This window comes from Lemur catta, chromosome 8 (genome assembly GCF_020740605.2).
Source record: "Lemur catta isolate mLemCat1 chromosome 8, mLemCat1.pri, whole genome shotgun sequence".
Taxonomy (NCBI): Eukaryota; Metazoa; Chordata; class Mammalia; order Primates; family Lemuridae; genus Lemur; species Lemur catta.
Window position 1 is genome coordinate 21,426,198 of NC_059135.1, and position 24,642 is coordinate 21,450,839.

General features: G+C 33.9%; 1 protein-coding gene across 7 annotated transcripts in view; it reads left to right on the forward strand.

Moving 5' to 3' along the window:
• The window catches only part of IKZF2 (IKAROS family zinc finger 2), a 142,153-nt gene that overhangs the window by 23,294 nt on the left and 94,217 nt on the right, over nt 1-24,642 (forward strand). The gene's annotated exons all lie outside the window — the stretch shown is intronic.

A 24,642-nucleotide genomic window follows, 5' to 3' on the forward strand; every position in this document is an offset into this window, starting at 1 on the left:
GTATTCACTCATGTAGCCCCAATACCCAGAATAGTGCCAGGATCGTAGTAGACAGTAGATGTGGATTCACAGACTAAATGAATTCTTGTCCTTTCTCTTCTATAAATAGAATTCTGTGTGTATATGTGTCTGTAAAATACACAGTATTTTATGTAGTGTCCATTCTAAACCTTGTACTTTAGAAAGCTGTACACTGAGGCCCAAGGTCACACAGGGAAAGAGTAGTAGAACAGTGGTTAAAAATCTTGTCTTCTGGCTCATGGCCAGGTGTTCCTTGCTTTATATGATATGCTCATTCTTTGTTTTCATTTATTTATTTACTCCATTTATAACAAATATTGAGTTCTTCTATGCTCTAGACCATAACAGTCCCTATGAATGTAGCTGTAGATATGTTTTTGAGGTAGAGCTCTGTAGAAGTGGTTAAGAGTACTGACTTTCGAGTTACATAGATCTGGGTTCAAGTTCTGGCTGTGCTACTTACTTTTAGATTATACTATAGGGGATTGCTGATATTCCATTGTTTTTCAATCTCAGAGCTGTGTGACCTTGAGGACATTCCTTAGATTTTCTAAATTCAGTTCCCTCAGCTATAAAATGGGTATAATAATAATACTTACCATAGAGTTTTAAGAAATAAATTCAGCTACTTGCATAAAGCACATAGTTCATTTTCTGGCACAATTTGCTGTTAATTGTTTATAAACTGTAAATATTTGTGTATAGTTTTTTATACTTATTAGGGCTTCTAAATGTTGAAAATTAACCTAATATCAACTCATTCTAAAGTTAATACTTGCATTCTAGAGAATACATTTATTTTTCTAACTCAATTTTATAAGATTTAGAATATTCTTTCCGTTACACAAACAAAAAAAACAGGTTTGCCATCCTCAAATTTGATGTTTCACAAATCTGTTATGGTGTTTCACAAATCTATTTTATTTTATAATATAATGGTAACTTTATTTAGCTTTTCTATTTGATTTTATGTTATACTTAATAGTATTTTAATTATTATGGCTGATTATCATGATAATTGAATAGTCTCTTAGTACTTAGGAAAGAGAATGTTTTATAAAAACAATCAAATCTTATTTCTTTAGTTCCCAGGATGTCTTGGAGATGCATGTATTTTTAAGTTAGTTAATTGGGTGGAAAAATTGCATGTTACAATTCTTTAGAAAAGAAAATTGATATATCTAACCAAAATTTTGATGATAGATTAGGACCTAAAGAGAAAATGAAAACAAATATGTTATTGATTTCAAATTACCTTTATTTGGGTTGGATTAACTGTTTTCATGCTATGACTATTTGTGCATAATATAGATCAAATTTGGTGTTCAGAATGGGATTAACTATCTGAAAGGAAGTGGTGTTATCTCAACACTACAGCTGGAAAATATAAGAATTAAAAACTTAGTTGATTAATACTGTATCACATCATTATCCAACGATTAAGACTGCTAGGTAGAACTGACATAATAGGTTTTCTTTCTAAAAAATAATATCTTAATTGTAACGGTGTTTCACTGGGTATTTAGTAAAAATGCTGTTTACTGAGAACATACTCAGGGTTTAGAAACTATGTAGTTTGATCCTTACAGAGATTCTGATGCAGGATTTGGGGAGAGGTATGAAAGTAGGATGTGAAGTCCGAACAGCATGACTTCAGCTACTGTACTGTTTGCCCTTGACCCCTTCTCCACAACCTGCCAGTAATGAAAGGTCTTTGATAAGTGTAATTGCCTTATTCCCATTTTATTTACAGTTTTCATAGCTAATGAATAATAGGAAAAAGTCCAGTAGGACCTGATTGTTTACCTCTCTAATAGCAATTTACAGATAGTGCATGCTGTGGCTGTTACAAACCATGTCCTGTAATAGCATTTGATGTAAGTAGCTGCTCACCATTCTGTATTGTGGTTGGAGCTGGAGAAATAGAAAATTGGTCATTTCCCGGCAGATAGCAGTAAGTTTCAATTCAGTCAGAATGCTGTATGCACTGTGATAGGTTTATAATTATTACCCAAAGATTGATGGTTTTTTGGTGAGTGTAAATTTGTGCAGCAGTAATCCATTAAGAAATCAATAATCATTCCATTCTGATGTGTAGTTCCTATTCACTGTTATAAATGTGTACCAGGAGCTGAAACCAGCATGTGTGTGTGTGTGTGTGTGTGTGTGTGTGTGTGTGTGTGTGTGTTTGAAATCGTAGTTGACACTATTGGAAATGAGGAAATTATTATAATATTTTTTCTTCCATCACATTTCTTTTTCTTCGCCTGTGCTCTCTTGCACCATACAGCATACCTACTGAAAGTCTGAATATTTTCCTAACCTTTTAAAAATGTATTTAGACCTCTTTTTAATGTTCATATCTCCTTTTCTCCCATCTTTTACTTTGTTGTTTAATAATGGCAAATTATTTGTAAACATAAAGTAACTCCACGTTTCTTTCTTTAATCTGGAGGTGATTTATTACCAAATTTACATGGTCAGGGAAGTAATAATTTCTTCCTTTTTAAAATAAAATTTTAACCTTACAGGTATAATCTTATAAGTAAGAAATCTAACATTCACTTATTACCAGTACCTGCTAAGCACTGTGCTAGATGCCATTGGGGGAAGCAAGGATTAGGTCAACATTGACCCTGCTCGCATAGGAGCTTATATTTTAGAGAAAGCATGAGGAAGAAATCAACAGAAATATCATAAGGATGTGAAAAAAGGTGAAAAGTGGTGGGGGAAATTGTCAACTCTGAAACCATCCATTACGTAAGTTCCGAACTGGAACTTTGGTGTTATGGCGTGATAGTGCTGGGGATGAGGGCATGTGGGTGGTAAAATTCATCCCACAGGGGATGTGGCCAGCATTACAAAATTCTACCATGGTCTGGGGTTGAAGAGCAGTCTAAATAGAGATGTTAAATAAAAGTGATATAGGAACATGGTGTAAAGTGAAAACAGTAGAGAAAGATATAAAATGAACAGTAAAAGCTCCACTACCCAAAGTAATCCCAGTCTTCAATTTCTTGTGTTACCAATTTCTCAATTATCTTTCCATAATTTTCTAGTATATACTAGCACGATTAGGTATCTGTCTACATATATATTTTTTCTTTTCCTTTTAATAATACAAACAGGATTACACTGTGCATACTGCCTTGTGACTTGATTTTTCATTTAGGAATTTTATATCAACACTTTGTTCTTGGCTGCATATAATTCTATTATACACTGATGATACATGGTGATTTAATTTACTAGTTCCTTCACCGATAAGCATTTAGGTTGTTTCTAGGTTTTTGCTAATGTGTAAACAGTGTAACAATGATTATCCTCGCCAGTCCATTTACCTTTGCATACATCCTTAGGATAACTTAGCTGTGGATTTGCTATGTCAAGGAGTCTGTGTAGTGACTGTTTTGGTAGATAAAGTATGGCCAAATTGCTCTTTGAAAAGGTTGCCAATTTATACTACAACCAATATTGTGTGAGTACCTATTTTGTTACCTTGACAACAATGCATTTTATCAATTTTGGTTAATCTGATAAGGGGAAAATGGTATCTAGATGTATTTGACATTTCTTAATTATGGGTACTTACACATTGTTTCATGTATTTGTTGGTTGGAAAGTCTGTGTTTGATTTTTGTCCCTGAAGAACATTTCTGCTTCAGTATCCAGAGAAATTATAATTAAACATTCTGTTAAGAACTAGGATAAAGGGGGAAAAAAAAGATTTTATTTGGATTTCATGTGTTTGTTTTTTTTTTTTTTTTTTTGAGACAGTCTCACTTTGTTGCCTGGGCTAGAGTGAGTGCCATGGCGTCAGCCTAGCTCACAGCAACCTCAAACTCCTGGGCTTAAGCAATCCTACTGCCTCAGCCTCCCCAGTAGCTGGGACTACAGGCATGCGCCACCATGCCCGGCTAATTTTTTCTATATATATTTTTAGTTGTCCAGATAATTTCTTTCTATTTTTAGTAGAGATGGGGTCTCACTCAGGCTGGTCTCGAACTCCTGACCTCGAGCGATCCACCCGCCTCGGCCTCCCAGAGGGCTAGGATTACAGGCGTGAGCCACCGCGCCCGGCCGGATTTCATGTTTTGAGGCATATTTATTAAAGGATAATAGGAGGGTACTGGTCATTTGATGTTAAATCAAAACTTCCAAATGTTACACACTCTAGAGCAGATGTAGCTTTTATTCTTGTATCTGCTTTAATTTCACTGGTTATCTTAGTAAATCATATAAGAAACCCTTCCAAGGTAGTTAACATAGCACTTCAATAAAGTTCAGCAGTTAACGAAATTTGAATTGTTATACTAAGAAACCTGAGCATACACATAGCAATTCTATTAAGAGGAAAGTGTGTATCTAAGTAGTAGAAGTAGCAAGCAAAGAATGTAGGAGGAAAAATAAAGCTTTACTTAAAAATTATTTGGTTAATTGATTTAAGTTGCTAGGTGAGATATAAGGGGATAGATACCTTAGGATGTAAGGGATAAGGATCTGATGTCTTTTCCTTTCCTATTTTAAGACTGGTAGAGATCTCTGAGTCTGTCAGTTGATAAACAAGCTGAATTGCGGACAAACTCACAGGCTGAGCCTACTCTTGAGAAAAGCCAAGTCTGGTACTTTTTTTTTGTATACTTGTTCAGGAAACTACCAGGTTTGGGCTCCCACTGTGCTTTCTTCATATGGGAAACTGAAATATTTTTGAGAACAGAGGAAGTTCATTTCATGGCATATGTGTTTTTACATGAGCAATTATGCATCCAAGTGTGTTGTGTAGTTTTATAACTCCCAGTCTCTTCCAGGAACTAGATTATTGGCAGATTGTTAAAGAATATGCTAGAGGTCACCAAGCATCTGGATTTGTTCTTTGTCCCAAAGAGAATCCTGAGATAGGAAAACCTGTGCCTCTTTTCCTTTCCTCCTTTTGCGGAATAGCAGTTTGAGGACAGAGATGGTTGATCCTCCTTTGCTTTTTGCCTGTAGAAATTATATTTTAAAATATTAGGCTTCCAAGTTCTCCTCTGGGGCTACAACTGTGTTTGTGTGTGTGTATGTGTGTGTGTGTGTGTATTTATGTCTTTCATCTTACTGAAAATAACCCTTGAATCAAATACTTATCTGGAAGTGACCTCAAAGGTCATTTAGAACAACTTCCTAAACAAGGCAAGAAGATTGTCTGACAGCATGCATGACAGGTGGTCTCTGGGATTTTGCTGATCACTTCCAATGCTAGAGGAAATTAGTTTACTGTTGTGCTGTTGATTAGCTCTAATTCTTAGAAAGTTCTTCCTTAACTGAGCCCTCATTTGCCTCTCTGGAATGTCACTTTTTTTTTTTTTTACTACAATACAAACTAAACATCTCGGAGGAGTTTTAGATGCTTTGATCTGTATTAGTGCTTATAGGTTAGGTTTTCTTGTAGGTTTTTAGAGAGTTTTGCATTGGCCTTTGCATTTCTCTTTTGAGAAATAATGCTTATCCTATATGTTCTGTCTCTTTCCACCTTTGCCCTAACAGCTGCAAGTAAACCATGTAAGTATGGTGAATAAGAAAAATGAAAAAAAAAAACAAAAAAACAGAATCCTGAATTTATTTTCAGAAATTTACATCTTATTAACCTTACTTTTAGGCATTTTACCTTGATTTTTAAGTCTTCTATTTGGCAATTCAGATCAATTAGAGTTAAAATGATACTTTGTGTGAAAACTATGAGTGTTTTGAACATAGAAATCCATTGCTTATGTTTCCATTTCAAATACAATACAAAATTTTGTGTTTGTGCATAGAAAGTGGGCAGTTGCTTTGTTACTATAAAACCTGGTGCTTTGAGACTTAAAAGTGAAGAGGGATATAGAGATGTTGCAAAACTTATATAAAGGAAATGGAATCATGTTTCAGTGTTCACTTAGCCTACAGTGTGGAAATTTACCAGTTTTCCAGCTGACATTTATGAAAGATTCCCAGGTGAAAAAGGTAATGGGGATTCTACTGAAAGTGGTTCTAGGCATCCACATTTGTTCCTCTGAGGATATTAGCACTATTTGAATTGGCTTATGACTTCTCCCTTGCCCGAGTGGCAGTTTTACTGTGTCTTTATTGGATTTACTATTGTAATTGGATATGGAATTGTGCCGGGAAGCATATATTTCAATATGTGCACCTTAGCAATCTAAATCGTTAGGATGGTGACTCACTCACATTTAATAGGGAAATTAGCTGGCTTCATCTTTGTGTGAATATTTAGGGAGGAGCTGACCCTAGCTGCAGAGATATCACCAGTGTTCCAGGTCACCTGTGGCAAACAAAACCTAGCCATGTGAAGGGTTGGAGTTTCTCTTGATTAGTCAGGCTAGATTTTGTCTTTGCTTTGGAGAATTATCTAACCAGGAGATTCAATGGCTGAGAAATGATTGGTTGTAAGTTTAAAAGATATGTTAGCTCATTTAATTATGTCACTGAAGATTTGGTAAGGGTGCTTCAGCAAGATCGCGTAGTACCCTGGAGGTCTCCCATCATAACAAGGGACATTATGAAATTCTTGGTAAATAATAATCCTTACAACTGAGTTATTTTAAAAATAGTTATATCATATGGCCTCTTTCCCAAATTTGCTTGATCATAAGAATCATCTGGGATGCTTTTAAAAATAGATTCCCAGACCTCACCCCAGGTGTACTGAATCAGAATCTTCAAGGGCGGAGCCTGGGACTCTGTGATTCTGATAGTCAGGCAAGTTTAGGAAACATGATCAAATAATATGTATGCTGAGGATGGGAAAGGACTGCATTGGGAAAGAAGATATTGGTTACTCCAAGGAGCTAGCTGATTACAGCACTTTACCACTATACTCTAAAATGTCCCCTAATTTTCAACAGATGGTAGAAGAATATGACTGAACTGCATCTTTAGAGGTAGGTGGTAGGGGTGGAGGGTGGTGGGGATAGAGGGTGGTGGTGGATATAGCTTTTTTTCAAGAAAAACCTAAAAATGTAAAGATATTACATACATAGTTTTATTATAGTATGCCAAAGGTCTTTACTCATCTTCTCTCTTTTTTTCTTTCCTCTGCCTGTGTTGGGTCATTTTCACTTTTCTTGGCCTTCCAGGTCTTTTTGTTTGGGATATTTTATAGAATGAGTGTAATATTTTCACACTGCATTTTATTAAACTAAGCATTTTCTGTCTTTACTTCTCTTAGTTGTATTCCTTCAGCCTGTTTATGCAAAACAGACACATGTTCCTGTTTTAGCCAGGGAGTTTATGCATCTGTTGACACTTCAGAAATAATCAGTTTAGATTTCAGTAGCTGATTAGTGCTCTGTTCTAACCAAAGTGAGAAGGAACTCTTAAGAATGGTAACAGATATTATTCTATTTAGTTTTCTGTACAAAAATGTAATAATGACCATCTTAAACGAATGCTGTGGTTATAAAAGGCTTTTGCTAACGTTATGTTTTTTTTAATTGTACCTCTAAAGACGCTGTCAAAATATTTAGTGACCAATATTCTACAAGTAGTAGTATTTCAGGAGTAATCACAAAAATTTCATTAGGGTCCTTTCATTTATAGTCCTTTATGAATGTTAGAAAGATATTTGTAGAATTCCAGGAATATCCTGCATGATCTGCTAAACAGTTTCAGGACTCCAGCTTCCACACTGAATTACTACTGAATGTAAAAACTATAGCTAATGGTATCAGTGTGGCACCCAAGTACTGATTTGCTCTAGATAGGAAGCCATATCTCCATGAGCTGGAGCCAAAAGGAAAGGAGAGCTGCACATTTTAAATGGGCTTGTGCAAATACTTGGTTGACCTTATATTTCTCCAGCAGTCTATAGAAATAGACTAGAAGGTAGCAACAAAGAACATTATAGAATTGATAGAAATAGAATAAGAAAGCGTAAAACTGATTTCTAGAGAAGATCCTATAGGATAATTATTATGTATCTTAATCAGCAACTGTTTATTGAATACTTTATGAAAAATATTGTGTATAGAGCAGAGAGGAAGAATGCATTCTTCATTTAAAGAGAATGACATTTAGCAGAGTTAAGTCTTAAATAAAAAATTTAAATATCAGTTGAATATTTAAGATGTAAGTTTGAGACATTCAGGCAAACAGAACAGAGTTTCCAAGTTATTTCCATATAATTAAGGTACAGCATACAGTGATTTCTTAGAAAGAATTAGAGGTTGTCTGCCTTCCAGTTAGATTCATAGAATTAATCATTTTCTTTCTGTAATCTCATCACCTATTTCTGGAATACAAATCTGTTTGCCATTCCATTTTCTGAAAACCTTAATGACTCCCCTTACCTATGGAATGAAATCTAATAAGCTTTTTAGTATTTTATATGACACCCTTTATTAAACAACCCAATCTATGTTTTTGTCTGCATCTCCTAAAATTCTTTCATACACACTGTGCTTCAGTCATATGCACACTTGCCATGTCTTGAGATTAACATGTTCTTTCATATTGCCTTTTCTTTGCATAAACCCTTCCCTTTTCCTTGAATTTCTGTCCCTTTTCTCTACCAGGTAAACTCCTAGTCCTTCTCAAAGATCAAATGCAATTGCTTCTTTGAAGCATTGGCTATTTCCCATATTCCTGTAGCACTAAATATGTATGTATCTCTATTATAGTATTTACCACATAGTATTGTTACTGTTTTATGTCTTTGTCCCCATAATAGACTTTGAGAGCCTATGGGGCAGAGATTATTTCTTGTTCATCTTTGTATCTGTAATCCTGCCACTGCACTTAACAGAGAGTAGGTACACCCCTACCCAAAGTTTTATGAACAAAAGACTAAGGGAGAGACAGTGAGCTTTCTTGAAGTGGATGGGAGTAGGGACTGCCCTTGAGGAAAGAGAGAGGGAATAAAAAGAGGGAGAGACCTAGGCTGTATAACATGTAGTTTACCTTCAACAGCAAATCCTTACTCCAGAGCTACCATCTTACTACCGTCAGACAAGTGAGACTGCTTCTTCCTTTGCCATGTACCTTCCTCTAAGTGCATGGTACTTATTCACTAGTTTATTATTTTGTTCTCCTTCAGGATTGCTATTATAGTATAGGACAATTTTAATATGATTTCACCTGCCCTATGTGCACTGGATGCAGTAGGGATGTATTTATGATGATGTGACCTCTGAACCTGTGTCCATAGATAGAGTCTTGCACTCAACACTCAAGTCCATTCATGCTTCACGTTTGTTCTCATAACTTGGAGCTGACCAAGATGGATATGTCTGTAGCTGTGCCTTGTAGTAGAGTATTAATAAGCTAAATTCCTATGGACTTCCTTATATGTGTCATCTGTAACAGAATAACAATAGTGGTACATCCTTTCTTCTTTGTCCTTCTCATATTTCTTCTCTCCCACACTTTCATCTATCTTGTTTGTGCTGGCTCATGCCTTTAGACTTCTGATGAAACTTCCTCAGACTAAACTTAGGGAAATTTGTTTCAGCTCAGTCATTTGCCCTTTGTCAAGATGACCTATTTCATTAAAAAAAAATGAGGTTGTGGTGGGATGAATACTTAGAACTCAGGAAGGGGCATGCCACCAGTACCCTAACAAAGGTTGTGTAGATAGGGCTGGCTTTAGAGAAGTATCTGTGAATTGTCTTTGGGTCCCTTTACTATTCTTTCTTCTTTCTTAGCACCACCATTTACAAACCCACTTCCCTTGTGGTACTTGCTTGCTGCTTCACTGTCCTACTCAGTCCTGCCTTCCTTTCAGGGTTGCATGATTCTGACATATATCTTCACAGTCCTTTTTTATCCAAACCAAAACCTGTCTGTGGGCACTAGGAACCCTTTTCTCAGCTTTCCATCTATAGAACAATTCAGGTAAACTAATTCAGGCTGAGGTATTAGAGAGTGACATAGTTTAATAGATTACTGTTGTTTTATAGTAGCGTAAATGCTTTAATAGAGATGTCTCAAGTCACAGTAATAAATCTCTGTTAATGGGGATTTCAGGTACAAGATCATGCTGGAGGGTATGGAGGAGAAGTTTGGGGCCATGAATATTATTATTTTGTTTTCTATCAGATTAGTAGCATCAAAGTTACTGTCTTTCCAGCCCAAAGATAGCACCAGATCTGAGTTGAGACTTTTTTTCCAGGAGTACAGAATTATTAGCACTAATGACTACCTTTGTGGTTACAAAAATGTTAGAGAATATTAGGATCTGAATGTGACTCCTTGGCCATTCTTTGAACCTGTTCCAAATAATTTTGATGGAGGGAAATTTCTCAGGTGACATCTATACAGCCAAACAAGGGCTTTGAGCTAATAAGATTTGCAACTACCTTTTCCAATTTGCTGGAGTTAGTGTGTTTTGTTTTGTTTTTAATTTGTTGTGTTTTAACATAAGGAACTTCTAGTTTTAGTGTTACAAAACAGAACAAATTTAAAATGTCTTCAAATACTGCATAAATATGGACTTGATAATCTCAGACCAGAGCCCTTCACCTAGCCAGTCTCTTCTGGATAAGCAGTGCTCAGTCACGTGTAGTGTTGAAAAGGTGTGCTCATTTAGTAATTTCCACAGTTGTCGAAACTCTGCCATGGAAAAGAATTTCAAATATTTTGATAAAGTCCCCACAGCTTCTAAATATCCTTAAAGATGAAAATGCTATAGGTATAAAAGTATATTTTGCAAAAATGGAAGCCTTTCTATTTTTTTATCCAATGCACTTGCTCTAGGAGGGAGGGAAAACCTGGGTAGTTGGAAGACACAGAGTGAGAAGTCTTTAAGGTAACAGATTGTCTTTTAAGTCCATTTATAAACCACCTTTCTTTTTTATTAAGAATGCCTTTTTGTTCTGTATCCTGATTATGGTAGTAGTTATAGGAATCTATCCATGCTATAGAATTGAATGCCCAAAGGATAAAAAAGCTCAATTTTTTCTATATGACAATTTTAAAAATGGAATGAAGGAATGCACTTCTCATTTGAAACTGTGGTAAAAATAGTAGTTAAAATTCTAGAAAAACCAGAGTAGACTTAGTTAATGTGACATTTATGGTAGAATTAATAGTGTTATGCAAACTAACACTATTTATGAGGAAATACATTTTAAATCACAAATCAGGACTTGGGAAATACATTTTTCCCCATTCCTAGTCAGGCATGGGAAACAAAACTGTGGTAATTAGAATTCTGGCGGTAGCAGTGATAAATGTAGTTACAAGGACTACAGTGATGGATGTAGGGATTCAGAATCAGAATCGGAAGAGGATAGACAGGGAGTAATTGTTAGAGACCCTGACCTTAGCAGGGCAGGGGGCAGGGGTTTGACTGCTGTGCAGTCATCAGCTCCTTGATGTGCCTAGCATTTTGCCCATCGAAGGTGTTCAGTAACTAATGACTAAAAGCTGGGGCCTACATTCAAATCATGGCTCCACTTATCACCTGTGTGACCTTGGATAAGTTACTTAACCTCTCTATACCTCGTTTCTCTTGGCCCTAAAGAGTGTGATGAGCGTCTTTCTCATAAGACTGTTGGGAGGATTAGATGAGTCTAAGCATTTAAAGCTGATAGCAGAGTAAGGGGCTCATAGTAGTGTCACATAGTAAATGTTTCAGTAAATGTGAGTGTGATTATTAAATAACTGTTGGATGAATGGCCTTATCTCCTATGGATTGTTGTGTTGGGGAGGTGGTGTTGAATGACAGTCACTCATTTATATGCTGGTTTGTTTATTGGGGTCAGGGGATTTTTGTGAAATTAATATTTTTCATTGTTCAGCACAGAACACTCAGTTGTCTAAAATTTCAGTGTTTATTTCTTTTCTTCCCTACATACATTCAATTCTGAGCTTTTTTCCTATGGAATTTTACCTTAAATCCTATTGAGTAAAAATTATAAGGTTCATCAATTACATGAAGTATTTATTATATGAGTTAATTTTCCTGAATTGTGATTATTGATGTGAAAATTATGATTATTATATTACTTAATCTATTATATTTTAATGATATGTATTTTATTTCAGACATTTTAAATAGAATGAATGTAGGTTAATTAAAGGAAAAGAAAATATGCACAAGTGAAAAAAGTAAGGGGTAGGGCACTCGTAATCCTACAGTCAGAGCCAGTTACTGTGCAAAGTGATAACAGAAATTCTTATATAGCACTTACTTTGTGTCAGGCAGTGTTCTAAGTACTTTGGATATAATTTATTTAAATCAAAGTATATCTGTTTAGGTTATTTTCTATGCCCAGGTAAACATTGAAATGGATAGGATTATGTATAGAAATTGTTTGTGATATTTATGATTTTCCCTTAATATCATATATCCTAGACCCTGTTTCATGTTACTAAGCACAGAGATACATTATGATTTTTAACAGCTACAGAGGATTTCATTCTGTGGTGAAGAACCTACTGGTATCATTTTTGTGCTTTTGTAACTAAGGGAGAGTTTAACATTTAAGATATTGATAATATGATTTTGTTTTTCTACAAATAGTATTATTAACTAGAAAGTCAGTAAAGCATTATCTGTTATTCTTTCATTTAAAAGAGGCTCAGGTAGTGCTTTGGTATACCTAAGAGTGTTACTCTATTTTTGTATACCTGTATACAAAATATGAAAGCTCTGATATTACATAGCTATTTTTTTTCTGTCAGACACCCATACAATATAATACTAAGATAGTCATTTCTTTCCTAAAATGTTTTAAAGTAAATAAGATCTAGGTATTTTTTACACCATGTAAATATTTTGACTTTCTTGGTTTACTGAGATTTGGTAATGTAGCATTTCTATTATCTTTTGATTTTGATGTAAAAAACTTGGCCTAATACCAATTATGACTACTCCATGAGAGTAAATGGGACATAATTGTTGAGATCCACATGGTTTGAGTCTTGCAGTGTCTTTACCTATCCCTTTAATTTATTTTAAAGCAGAAGATCAAATGATGGATTGGTTTCAGGGTGTGAACCTCAGTCTCTGATTATAATTTGGGAGATAATGTGGATCTGGAGTTGATGGGCAGGGTGCCTGGTTAGCCAGGCAAGCTTCCATTATCTCAAGAACCTGTACTGATTAGTCTGCTATCATTTTGAGAGACCTACTATGAAAAGACATTTTCCCAGGGTGGCAGAGAAGTAAAGGAATAAAATAAATATTCCATAAAAGGTTTAATTCTTCTGTTTCACACCTATAGAATTTCATCTAATAGTGAAGCATATTTGTTCAGGAGGGGACTAGCAATGTTATTTTCCTCTCTAGTCACTATTCCCCTTCCTAATAGCTCACATTAGGACCATTTCATTCTTAAGGAATTAAAATGTATAATTTTATTTTCTTAGGCCAGTGCCTCGCGTTGGGGAAAAGTTCAGTAAACTTATTAAATACTGAATGAATGAAATTGGATTAAGACCTATTTCATGTTCCGCATGAAATTATTTATTTTAATGTATGTGATGGTATATATTTATTATCCAGCTTTTCACAGCTACCGTGGCCCAGCATTACCTAATGTAGCTGTGTTGCCTTGAGTCAGGCGTAAACTGCTCTTTTGTAACTTTTCAGGGTTAACATTCATTTGCCTCAATTCTAGAAAGCTTTTTCTGAATAGATGTATGCTTTTGTTTCTTAAGAGATTTATACATTGATCAAAGTCATATTAATTCAGATGCTGATAAAGTTCATATTTTCAGACTTTTTGGAAGACTTTTGGAGGAATCTCTCACCCGAGTTTCACATTATCTTTCCTACACTTTATTTTGGGAAGGCATTTGCTTCATACAGTGTCGTATATCACATAGTCTATTAATATGATCACTATTAATTCCATTTCTTAAATCCGTCCGACAATAAATAAATGAATGAAACCTGAAAGGAAGAAAAAACCTAGTCTTTCTTAATATTTTATTTAATTAAAAATACCCTTTTAGATTCTTCTGTAACAATTTACATTTGGCATCTATCAAAGTAAAGCTATCAGAATACTTGTCAAAGTAAAAAAAAAATCCTTTGCCCCTATAATACATACACACACACACACACACACATCACCCTCCCATTTTTAGAGGAAGATTAAATTTTAGATTTCTCTGAGGAAGAAAACATTTTTTCTAAGAAACTTATGTTATCATTAGCAAATATGAGCACTTAAAATATACTGAAAACTTTCAGTTCAACCTAAAATTTGGAGTTCGGTCTCAATGTTGGAGGACTTCAGGAAGACATTTAAGAGCAGAGAACCAGGATCAAACAGATATATTGGGCAGGACTGATTATTATAGGTATATTAGAAGAGTAACCATTGCAGTTGCCAGTTGCTAGCACTTGCTGTTCTTATGATAAGTATAAAAACAACCATTTACCTTTATTTTTGTCAAACTTGTGTATGCTTGGCCCTCCTTGCTGAATATATGCAACTTTAACAGTATAATCTCAATCAGACTCAGAAACATGCTAAAACAAAACAGATACCTCCCTCTACTCCATCCTCACCACAATTAGAAAAAAGTGTCAAATATCAATAAGTTGAAAAAAAGAGATAAGGAAAAAAAAGAACCAAAACTTCTCACTTGCAAAAAGTAACTTTCAAACATGATTCTTTGTTTTTTAGAGAAATAGACATTTGCATACTTACGGGATTTTTTTGAGATTGCACCTCAAGTTAAGGTAGTATATTTTACCAGAGATAGTCTACATATTAATACCATTTCCTAGATATAATGGATGTATCCCAGCAGGTTGATATAACAGTAAAATTATGTCTAATAAAAACCTATGCTCCATGGGCTCTAAAGTTCACATTGAAGAGGCCCTGGAAAACTGAGAATTAAAAAAGAAATAAGATTCCTCTTTCCTCCAGGCTGGATTTCAGATGTTCAACCCCCTAAAATACTGTAAATGTTCGTATACTCTCTGCATACCATTTCAGACAGAGTTAGAGTTGTAACATCATAGATCTCCTAAATAGTCCCTTGCTACAGCTGTGCCAAGAGGAAGCCTGGGTGTGCACTAGTCTTGGTGGATAAAATAGGGATTTATTTATTTTTTTATCATTGTGGCAATAATCAATGGATAATTGTGCCCTTTTATACAGATTTTTACCACGTGCTTGTCTCTAGTCCATTTTCAGTCCCTTAAGTATTAGCTTATAAATCTGGAGAAGAAAAGCTCTCTTCTACTCCCTAGGAAGATATTTGTTCATATCATCTCTCTTAGTGTCACCACCTTCTCCAGTAATAGTTGGAGTAAGGGACATTGAACCCCTGGATTCCAGAAATTGGATACTAAATTTCTTATGAAATACCTGCAGTTAGGTTGATGATACCATTAACTCTTTCACTACTCAATCAGAAGTGTTAGGGAGTAGGAAATAGGCAATAAGCCTGAAGGTTTTCATAAGGTATCATCAATAAATGGAGCATAAAAGTGTTCCTTTATCAAGTTTACAGATTTGAAAATCTGGTGGATAAGACTACATATACCAGAGGTATTTATGTTGCTGTGTAATTATTAAAAGCATATCGTTAAGATTCACAATTGCTGCTAACTTCTTCAGAGTGTACTGATAGATTATAATTTCTTAGCATGCTTTGTGGTTTCATGAAGGCCTTGAAAGGAGTTAAGTGTATCTGTATGGAGGAGGAATCAAAGGGGACCTTAATGATTATTTAATTCAGCAGATATTTATTGGTTATCTCCAAGGCCTTGGAAGGAAAGACACAGAACAGATCCAGTTTTAAAAATAATCAGACACTTAGATCATGTTGGCATGCTCATAATTATTTTTATTAGATAATAGGAAGTCTATATATTTAATGATTTTCCCTCAGTTTCTGTATTTTGGGAGTACTGTTTTTCTTTTAACAACTATTGGGTCAAGGGAAGTGTTTTATCAAACCAATCAAATATATTATTTCAAACTTGTATTTATATGTATTAATTCACATAATCTTCATAAAACCATATGAGGTAAATATTAGTATTGCTGTTGTCTTATAAATGAGAAACTGAATTACAATTAAAAGCCATGAAAAAATAAAATTGTGATTCGAACCTAGGTTGTCTGGTTCCAGAATCCTTATTCTTAGTTAATAAGAAAATGCTTCTAAAACTGCAAATTGTAATTTATGATTTGTTAGAAAATCAGCGTAGCGTATAACAACCAGCATTTTAATAAAAATGATAAGGAAAAGAAAACAGAATATGAAATATCATCATGTGTAGTATTGTCTTATGAAACCATTCTTCATAAACATGAATATATATTTAGAACCACATAGAAATGTATGTTGAGTTGCAATAAGAAATATATTCTTTATTGTCTATCTGGGTCAAAAAATTTGCAAGCCACTGCATTACACAATATAGACTTGAAAATAGTAGGTGTTCAGTAAATCTTTAAGTTTAATTAATGTATTGTTAAATAAAAAATAACCCATATACAGTGTTAGGATAAAATGCTTCTGCTGGACATATGATTTCCCTGTGGAGCAGGACTGAAAATGTTGGTCCCACAATTTTTAACCAATGGAACTGGAAAAATCAAACATTATCAGTTAATTTATACCCACTTCTCAACCTGAATTCAACTTTTCCTCTCCAAATCTTTCTGGTTAGTAATTTTTTAAATTGCTTTAATTATTGGCCTTTTGTACTTTAATTGTATCAAATAATCATAGTCCAAAAATAAGTGGCAATTTCTAAAAAATAAAAATTAAATTGACAGTCTGGATTCCCTTAAAGTCATACTTGGCTATGAACAAGTGGAGTTTATTTCAGCAATGCAAGGATGGTTTTTAATAGTAGGAAATCTAATATTTATTATATTAAAATATGAATAAGAACAATCATATGATTATCTCTATAGACACTGAAAGGACATGACAAAATTTAACAGCCATTCTCTACACTCAGTAAATAGTATAAAGAGAGACTTCTTCAGTGTGACAAAATATATCATTCCACAAGCCATTATAATTGATAGGAAAACACATAGGCATGCTAATTTCAGAAACAAGACAGATTTTGTTCATTCTCTTCACTGTTTCCTAATATTAGCTGGAGGAAATTGCCAATGCAGGTAGATAAAAGGAAGAAAATAGGGGTATAAAACTTTGAAAGGTAGAGGTAAAGTAATTACTATTTATGGATAACAGTAAAGAACCCATAAACTTCAGAGTCAGCTGAAAAACAAATAATTCATAAACAATAAAACATTTCAATGCTGGGGAAGTTCAAAATATACAAATTTCATTTAATTGTGTAATATTTGTATTAAAGAATATAAAAAGAATATTTAAAAATGGGAAGACATATTCTTTGACAGATAGATGCAATATCATCTATATCATGCACTGAACTTCAGGATAAGCTCTGAGTTGGAACAAAGATATATATGTGAATGATAAAACCATAAATGTGGTAGAAGAAAATATGAATGCGTTATTATAGTCTTAGTATGGGGAAGTCCCTTTTAATAAAATTCAATATCTAAAAGTCAATTTTAAAAGATTAGTACATTTTACATTTTAAAAATTTAAAATTTCTACCTGTCAAATTTACCTAGCAAAAAAAATAACATGCAACGAAAAGGTAAATGACAAGCTGGAGGTAAAAATTGCAATTCATATCATGAATAAAGAGCTAATCTCCCAAATATATAATAGCTCTTAGTAATTGACAAAGAAGAGTAACTGTCTAATAGAAATTAGGCCCAATTATTGTAACACACAGTTCACAGAAAAATACCATTGGCTCTTCTACATGTAAAGAGTTTCTTAGCTTCACTCAAAATAGGAGAAATATAAAACTATAGTGACATAGCATTTTTAATCCATTATATTAGCAAAAAGCCAAAAGTTTTTTGACATAGTGTGTTGGCAAGACTGCAAGGAAACAAAGACTTATACATTGTTGATGGGAGGATAAGGTGATATGAATGTGAATTGGAACAAACGCTTATAAGGTTTGACGCAATACTCCTATTTCTACAAATTTATCTTATAGTATGTTTGTAACGTGTTGACAGTACAAATTCATTGCAGTATTGGTTTTAACATCAGAAGATGGGATACATTTTGCAAACAATGTCCATCTGTAGGAGACTGGTTAAATAAATTAAGGACATCCAGTAATGGAATATTATCCTGGTGTATAAAAAGCGAGGATTCTTTTTAATATGGTAAGATTTCCAGAATATATTGCTAAGTTAAAAAAAAAAAGGGGCAGAATAAAATAAGCTACATTTGTGCAAAAAAAGAGAAACATATGCTGGTAATTATATTAAAAAATCTGGAAGGATATATAAGAAAATAACAAAGTGATTACTTGTTTGGGGGTGTGTAGGTAGAGGGTTGAGAGCTGAGCAGAAAAGAGACTGGGATAGAAATAAGACTCTTCACTAAATACCTTTTAAACTTTTTGATTATTGAGCCATCCAAATATATACCTATTTGACAACACTAAAAATAATAAGTGAACCACACTAAATGTTTGTTTGTTGAGAGCATATTTCTATGGAGTAGGACTGAAATATTAGCCCTTTAATTCCTTGCCAATGAAACTATAAGAGACCAGCATAAACCATTAATTTGTTTCCCCAAAACTCAATTTAGATGTAAAGTCCTTACACTCAAACCATTTATTGATGGTTTTAGTGCATGTGTGCATTTAATAATTTTAATTGCATTTTATGTCTTGGTTTCTTACATTTTAATTCTATCAGTTGTTATCTAACAATGTGTTTAAATGGTAGTTTTAAAACACTGATTGTACCAAAGTCAAGACTGGTATTTATTTTAGAAGTTACCAGATATTTTTATATAAGATGCAACTTTAGAAACCATAATATTAAAATCTCTGTATTTTATCTTGCTTATATTTATCTTCTTGAAATATAACATTGTCAAATTTCCATGCTGTAACATAATGGTAATAGCGGTAGTGTTAGTTTATTTTCATTAAAGTTATAGTACAATTTATAAATATATATAAATGACAACATTAAACATCTGTTCAGATATGGGATTCAAGAGCTACATCTTAAGTTTTGGTAGGATTCATTTACTAGCTGTGTGAATTATTTAATCTTTCAAAAGGTTGGTTTCTTAATCTGTAAAAAAGGGACATTAATACTTACCTTAGAGGGTTGTGGTTAAGATTATAGCACGTCTTTAAAATACCTACCATAGTAGCTTGTGTACAGGCATTTATTATTCCTGTGGTTGTGTTGATCATGGTTTGAGCCCTAAAATTCCAAGATGAATATTAACAAGACAGTGTGCACAGTTTGCCACTACCTATATTTGATTTATTTGGATAAAATTAATGGGGAGGATTGATTACAAAATGTTCACAGCTATACTTTTGTGTCTGCTTACATTTTTCACTTACTGAGAGTATGGTAGGATCAACTGTTTAACTGTTTAATCACTTTTAATATAATAATCTCCCCAAAGTGAGTAATATGGAAAATTAACTAAATATTTCAAATAATGGTTAATTGTTTTAAAAAATAGTGTATGCATTGGATAGAATAAAATGCAGCTATTAAAGACCATCTGCTAATAAAATAATTATGGCATGACAATTTTTCAAAATATGTAAATTAAAAAGGTTACAAAAGTTTTTATAGAAGGATCTTAAATTTATAAATAAAAGCCTGTCATGTATAAATACATGTATATTGCATAGAGAAAAGATGGGAAGAATATACACCAAATGTTAATAGTGGTAATTTTTGAGTATTAGGTTCTTTCTGATTTTTGTTTTATCTCTACTCTTTTCTAGATCTTCCAAATTTTTTACAATGAGCATGTATTGCTTTTATATATATAAAAAAGCAGTGTGTTTTCATGTATTCTTTGAGATTGGATTTGGATGAGTAGAATCTAAATATATGTACCTTCTTTTAAAGAAAAACAGTTCAAAGCTGTATTAACTTTGTTAGTGGAATTTTATTCTAGAAGAGTAGAAGTTGGCACCTGGAAGCACTCTTGGAACGTTTTCCAATTGAGGAGGGGTTTATTTTGGTAAAGTAACACTACCACTGTAGCCCGAAGGCTACTGCAGTGGGATCAGATCTCAGGTCACATCAGTTCAGTAGCTCAACATGTAGCTCAGCTCTCTGAAATTGTGGGCCACGTTAGGAAGGGTTTTTAAAAGCTGATCCCTATGTCTTTTCATACACTTCAATCTGCTCATGATGACCACAGGTCATTGGGGATGGCAAAAGTAGCACATTAAGCTAATGTAAGCAAGGTTATTTTATACTGTGTAAATGCAGAAAAAATTTTTAAAAATTTCTAAAGCTTGGTCATACTTCTGTTCGATAAAAACCACCTACTTTCCAGTGAATAAATCTACATCTCACATAGTCCTTATTATTTCATTTCTTAGTAGTTAGGTTATCCTAGTTGACATTAGACAAAGCACCCATTTTGAATACTTTGGGGGATCTCATTAAATACTGAAAAGGATAATACCTTGTGGGTTGCTATATAGTAAATTGAATGATTTTTTTCCCCAATTTGTATTCATTTCATTCTTTTGACTGTTCTATGTGGTGTCACTGTAGCATTATGCCTGATTGTTTATATTTCAATTAAAATTAATAACAGCTTTTGAGACATACCACAATCTCTTTTGTTTTAGAGATTTGAAAATTGAGACCCAGAGAAGCTGATGAATTGTCCCAGGCTACACAATGCATAGATAAACTTCAAGTCATTTGACTTCCAGTTCACCATGTACTTTGCTCTACTATGTTCCATTATTCTTTGTAGTTCTCTAAAATGTCAAGAAGGGTCTAGGTCGAGATCTTTGTGATCCCTCCAAGGAGTTTAGAAGTATGTATGTGCACTGTGTGATTAATTATTTTTTCTCTCCTAAGAATTACTGTGATAAGTTATCCAAAATATCACGAAAACTCAGATACATGAAGGTAGGTATACAGTTCTAGCAATGGCTGAACTTGAACCAAGATTTTCATACCTTACTTATTTAATATTACGTTCCAGTTAGGTTCTTACTACAGATGAGCAAATCTGCTTTTTCTGTAGTGAGAGAAACATTGGAGACAATTCTTCAGTTAGAATTTTGAGATTCTAATGGAAGGTAGAAAAATCTATGTATGCACATGTACTTAAAATGAGCCATATGGTTTGTCAGGGGTTCAAACATGGTCCTCTTTGACAACAGCAACTATGAAGCCATGAGACCTTATAATTATCATCTCTTTCTTGACATAAATGTGATAAATATTGCCCAAGTAAGAAATAATTCTTCATTTTGCTTGCTGAGCCTTAAAATTCTTATGGGCAAGGGATTAGAAAGTATCTTCTGAGGACTGTTATTTGACTGTCTTTTGTTAACAGTCCAAGTGCTGTGTGATGGCCTTCTCTCAGTGTGTGTCTGAGGAAACCCTCAGTGTTTCAGAATCTGGGCAGGCTAATTGCCCATAATTGACAAATGGACCTGTTGGCAAATGGGAACATTCTCCTTACCTCAGCCTCCTATATGTGATACAGTTAATTTCTAAATTTCTTATTTTCCGTATTATAATCAATCAATAGCATGATATGTATGTTCTTTACCATATAATGGCTTGCTTGATGAGTGACATAAGAGATATTTTGAATGAAAATTGCATTAAAAGTTTCTTTTGTCTTTCAGATCTAAATTGTAGAAATACTTTTTATTTAAATTGGAAAGAGACTGTTTAGTATCTCTGTCCAAGTATTACATATTAGCTGCATTTTAAATATGTGATTACTTAGTATGTTCATCATAGTGCTAAACTCGAACAATAGAGATGAGAGACAGACTTGAGATGCTTCACTTTTAGATTTTCTAAGTGGCCAAGGGCATTTAGATATTTGGTATCAGAAATAGAAAAGCTACTAAAAACAAATATTTTTTTTGAAAGTAGTTAGACCATCTTTTCATTTAAATACAAGAAAGGATCACTTAAATTCAACAGGAAAAAAATGGTTTGGTTCTCTGTTTCTGTAATTTTTTTTTAACCACAGGAGAGATTAAAAAAACAGGATTGATTTTAAAAATATTCAAATACTAATTATTTGATTCATATTATCATTATGGCAGTGCCTTTTGGAGAAGTAGTCATTAAGTTTAAAATTTTAAAGACAGTTTAGCTATATTTATATATTAAAAGGAAAAATGTAATCACTTCATTCTTGTCACTGCTGGTTATAAAAATATATTGACAGAATAGAATGTTTTCAAACCGATTGTACATTTATCTTTTGCCCTAGATATCTTGTTTTTATCTGAAGTAGGCAAAACTTAAAACTAATGTAAAAGCAGTTGTTTGGAAACTCTTGAATCTTTTTGTAAACTTTAGAATGAAATGAAGTTTTCTGAAACAGTTTGGTTAAGCATTGAGCTAGAGCATACCATTCTCACAAGAGAAGTGTTAAGCAAGAGGCCAACCTATCAATAGTTTTAGCGAGAAGTTTTTTCATTGTTTTATGTGTTAGTTTTGCAGAATTTTGATTTCCAGTGTTTGATAATCAGGAAGTAAAAAGGAAGCTTTTTTGATTTTGGTCACAATTTTATAAGTTGGTAAGTTTTATTGTTTTGGCTAGGAAAAATATATATACACATGTATACATAAACACGTACATTTCTTTAAATGTCTTAGATAAAACCATTTAATCAAAATATTTGGGAATGTTTGGGCATATTGGAGATGATATGATGTATTGTGTATAGACAAAGGTTAGGGAAAACCAGTTCAGGAATTGGAATATCATTTCTTCATTGTGTTTGTGAGAGAGTGTGTGCGTGTGTGTGTGTGTGTGTGTGTGTGTGTTTATGTGGTGTGTTTTTCTTTTACTCTAGTGGTATTCCCCCCGCCCTTTGCAAACCTCTGGTGTATTTGCACTAATATTGATGTCAGGTTAGGTACTTTTGGGAAGCATTGGAAAGGAAAACAGCGAGGGAGAAGAGGACTGGATCTTCAGGGAATGATTGGGAGGGAAGGCAGTCTGGGGAATTGGTTTCTATGGGTAGCTCATGAGAGAGAGCTTTGCGGTAGAGGAGGAATCAAATCTTTTGGGAGGTTCAGGGGAATACAGGGTCAGTAATTAGACATTTCAGGGAGTCACTGGAATTGAAAGAAGCAGTCAAAGTGTGGAGAGAAGTCTTTTGGATACTCCTCAAAGGAAGCCAGTGAGGAAAAGCAATGAACTCCTTTGAGAAAATTCTGGGATGGGAGCAGGGGGGGGAATCTCTCAACTACCTTTGTTGTTGGCTCCTCTTAACTCCCTGGTGTGTGACAGGATCTAGATAGGTATAGTTACAAATGGGTTGGCCCTCTTAAATCTATTTGTGTATGTGACTGTCTTTCTGATTTCCTTTTCTTTTTACAGTCTTAAATGAGTATGGGAATGGCTGAAGGCTTTATTGCTATCTGTGTGTTGCATGCTATGTGGATCTTTTAAGGCGTGACCTTATCAAAGTTGGCATCTAAATGCAAAGGAAAATGCAGGGCAAGCTTGTTCTAGTTGGGGTTCCTGTCACCAGACCATAGCATCGTGGAACAATGGTTGTATTACCTGAATTCACTAGGTACAAGCAGAGTACCTGCTTCCATGCATGCCCTTATCGGTGTTTAAAATAGTGTCCTGTACTGAGTGCTATCTTTAAAGAGAACACCTCCTTCCCATTCTCTTCCTTTCTCAATCCTTTATGAATATTTTTTGGGGAATGCTTTTATTTCAATAGCTAGAAAATGTGGGAAAACAAGACTACAAGGTTGAGATGAAAGTAGTACAAGATTAGAAGAATGAAAGTCTTTTTCTTCACTTAGAGTAAAATGATACTTTTGGCGCAAGACCAGGGGAACATAGGAGAGTTAGGATGGTGCAGACAGGACTAGCAACAAGTTTGTTAAGGAATGGGCTGTGAGCGCCTTGTCTCTGCCCTGTGGTTTACTGTTGTATCTGAGTTTTAACTCTTTGTTTCTTGTCCGTTGGAAGCAGTGGTAGAGAGACTACACTAAGCTTTAAAACCACAGGAAAACAAAACTTTTAAAACACTGTGTGGTAGCCTAAAACAGGTTACCAGGTTTTGTTTTAACTGTACTAGCAATGTTTTTCTGAAAGTTTGCAAAACCTCTAGAAGTGGAATAGTTAACTCTTTTTTCCCCTTTCATTTTATGTATATTGCAATAGAATCTGAGGTGTGTGAGCATTAAAACACAATTTTAATGAAATGAAGAAAACAAAACAAACACAATTTTATCCAGAAAATACATTCCTTTAAATACTAAAAATCTTATGAATATGCTATTTATGTAACATATATATAATACAATTATCATCACTTTCATTCAGTACATTTCAAAATATAGTACTTTTTTAGCAAATTCAAAGTAATTTTAACATTTCCTTGTAAATCTGATCACTATATTTGTAACTAAGAAGGAATTTTACAATGAGGCTATTTAAATGTTGTGTTTCTCTTAATGATAGTTGTAACAATTATCATCTTTAACACATCTCAATGGACCTTAACTAGCTCCTTAATTTAAACTACCTTTAAAATTTTAACATTCTTATTTCCCCTAATTATCCAAAGTTTACAAAACAAAC